Below are 3,546 nucleotides of genomic sequence, written 5' to 3'. Positions count from 1 at the left end.
AGTTTTGCTCTCCCATTGACTACTGGGTTAATTGGTTCTACTTCACTCTGCCTGTGGAGAAATCATCAAATTAGGCAGCTAATCAGTAACACTGACAACAACCACCACCACCACCACCAGAAATACATTGATTAAATTGCTCATAATCAAGCTATTACAATCCTGTTTTTCCTATCTATATATCCTTACCAGGAAACACAAACGTAAAAATCATTTTTAACTGCCTGCAAACAGACACGCCATTAATTAGCGCCAATCAAGTTCTCTCCAAGCAAATGCTTCAAAACACTAACTCCTCATATCTTACTACAGCAATAACCTATGAAGAAACTGTTATCATGTGCCTACGTGTCAGAGAAATATAATACTAATTACAAGAAATCTTTAGAATATTTTCTAAAGTCGAAAATAATGTTCGTTGCTATCAAAAGTTTGCTTCTTCCATGTATTCAATTCTACAAGGGCCAGGCACACCTTGCCAAGTGTTACAGATGCAAAGAACAAGATGTCATCACTGCCTTTTGGACAGGATGACTAGAGGAGCTCTGTTCTAAATACCAATAGTCCAGGGTGCCCTTACTAGATGTAGAAATACTAAGGGAGAAGGAGAAGCAAAGTGCTCTGCCTGTGAAAGCTGGTGAGCAGTTGTCAATGTTCCAACCGAACTGGGCCTTTAAAGATATTCTTACATGCAGGAAAGTGGGGAAAAGCAGGAGAAGTCAACCAGTAATGCAAGAAAGAGCAGGCGGGTTTGTACATGGAGTATGTACATGGTCAGCGCTCAGGCCAATAGGCAGACCATGGTCATATCATCAATGGCTTTATATGGGAGGCTAATAAGGTGATATTTTAACAGGTACATATAGGTATGTCTAGATTAGTGTTCCCAGAAGATCAATCTGGTACGCATGTGTAGAAGACGCATCTCAGAGAAGGAACCTCATTCTTAGTCTACTGCATCAAGACAGCTGAGAAATGATGACAGCCAGGTCTGCAGCAAGAAGAGGGAATACATCCAAAAGACTGAGGCAGTAGAGTTAGTCAAATGCTCTAAGGGGAAAATGATTCCTACAGCTGAAACTGGAAAAAGGTTAGCAAGACCCTCAGTGTCACAAAATACAAAAGCAGACAAAGTCAGGCAAAAATATAAATTTAAAAACTTTATGAATAGTCAATTATGCATTTTCTTCCCGTAAAGAGGCTATTTTCAGAAAATGTTACTTATTCTTCTTTTTCAAAAAATAAAATTCACCCTAATAGCTTTTGATGTGTTGGAATAAATAGTCACCAATTGTGCCAAAAAATTTTGGAGCATTCTTCAACAGAGAAAATGCTTAGTCTTTGTACCTGAGCTGCCCATGCTTCAGCAAGCTCTACCACAGCATAAAAAGTATATATCAGAAATCAATTAGAAACAAACAGGATATCTACAGGAAGTACGGAGGCATTTTTCCATTACATTTTAATGCAAGGAAAACAAGATTGAGAGGTGACATTGTTTCCCAATTGCCAATATGAATAGCTTCCGGAAGGGAGGCAGCATTAGAGATGCCAAAAGTAGGGGATGCTGGGGTGGGCTGCGCAGGTTCCCCCTTGAGGACTGAGGTTCCCACTCCCTAGGGAGTGTTGGTGGCTGACAGTTTTCAGCTGCATTGCTTTTAGCTCCTTCACAAAAGTGGCCTGCATCTATTGGCTGATCATTTGGGGCTGGATATAAAGCCCTTGTTCCCTTAACTTAAGGGGGCGGGGTGGGGGGGGAGCGGCGTACCTCTGACAGCCCTTCCCTGCTCCACAGCCCCTAGAGGATTGGGCTGAGGCCTGTGTTGCAACTGCATCGCAGCAACTTCTGCCCCTGCCCAGTGCTGTTCTGTCACCTTTCACAGGTGCTGTTCCCAAGGGCATTTCCCAACAAACCTCTTGCACAGAAATCTCAGAGTGCTTTTCCCTGGAACCACAACCTATGCCACCTGCCAGGTCCACAAACAGCCTTTCATGAGCACTAATTAAAGAGAATGAGGATGTCTTAAAGACAACGAGCCACACTTCTTATTTTCTAAAACTGACAACACAGGGATGCTGTAACAGCAGACAAATGATGATCTAAAGGATTTCGGATATAAAGTTATTTTATTAAAAAAACCCTAGCAAAGTCAAATAAAAACGTGTATATTAAAACCAAGAATAGGAGTACAGATGACTATCAGTTCCTCATTACTTGGACACTATAAACCATAGTTTTTGGCTGTTTTTTTTCCCCCTGTCTACTGCCCTGCAAAGCTGCTTGGCAATGTTCCTGCACTAAGGCTCCATCACGGAGGCGGTGGGGGTGAGGAACAAAAAACGGACATCAAAAGATGCCTGTGCCCCTACTGCCACCTAATGGGTTCTTTGAGCATTAAGGTCTCCATTTTGTAATTTTTTCCCCCCACAACTGCTGACACTGTATCAATAAAATAACTAGATGTGACTACAGTGTATCAAACTATGGTCCAATAGTCTTAATGGGGCAAAACTCTGGATCTCACTTTTGCTTCTGGAAAAAGTCATGTTAACTGTCTTTTAACTCTTTACATTTGGAAATGTATGTCCCCTACACCTGTTTGATATAAGTATCCTTAGAAAAGATTGTTCTGTTATCCACTGTGCAATAAAGGTGGAATGTTCCAGGATTTTTCTGCGATAAACAAACCTTTTTCTAGGACAAATAAACTGGTGACATGAACTTGCAGGTGGGAAACACACCTTCGAGGAGGGTACTTTCAGGGACTGTGATGCAGATGAATCCAATTAACTCCAGTTTAAAAGACCAGTTTAAGACTACCACTGGAAAAAAAAAAAAAAAAAAAAAAAAGACTACCACTGGAGGCTATTATACGAGAAAGCCAAACAGCCCCCAAATGAAAAAAGCCCCTGTCACCACATCAGAGAGCAGGCCCACTGGAGTCTCTCCTGTATGTGGGGAAGTCAAAGTAATTCTTTCCCATGCTTTCCTTCCTGGCCTTCAAAGAGATCCTGTGACTTCTTTGGCCTACACTGCCCACATCTTCCTGTTAGGTCTTGACCCATCTGGCTTTTTACAGCCTTTTGCTTCTGACAACCACACAGGCTTTTGCAATCTTCCATATTACTTCTGAGCTGTTAAGCTACTGCTAGCTCCCAGAGTTCCCCTCAACTACCTGCTGCTTTCCCCTGCCATTCTCCAAACATACAACATCCTTCAAAACTATTCTACCTTGTCTATGAATACTTCTCTCCATCTTTTTATTTTGAAAAATTTGAAACACAAAAAAGTGAAAAGACTAGTACAATGAAAACATATGTCCTCCCATAATAACCTTTTGCCACATTTTAATTCTCTCTATATATGATGTGCACATATGAATACACATATATTCATACACACATGAATTTTGTACATTTTTATATAATTTTTTGGCTGAACCAGTTAACGGTATGTTACAGGTGTTATGGCACTTCATCCCTAAATACCTGAATTAACATTTTTCTAAGTAACCTATGTTAAGCTTCACACCTAATAAAACTAAC

This window comes from Furipterus horrens, unplaced genomic scaffold (assembly GCF_987537825.1).
Source record: "Furipterus horrens unplaced genomic scaffold, mFurHor1.1.pri manual_scaffold_5, whole genome shotgun sequence".
NCBI classification, from domain to species: domain Eukaryota; kingdom Metazoa; phylum Chordata; class Mammalia; order Chiroptera; family Furipteridae; genus Furipterus; species Furipterus horrens.
The sequence above is the reverse complement of the archived record's forward strand: the minus strand, read 5'-3'. Positions refer to the sequence as shown.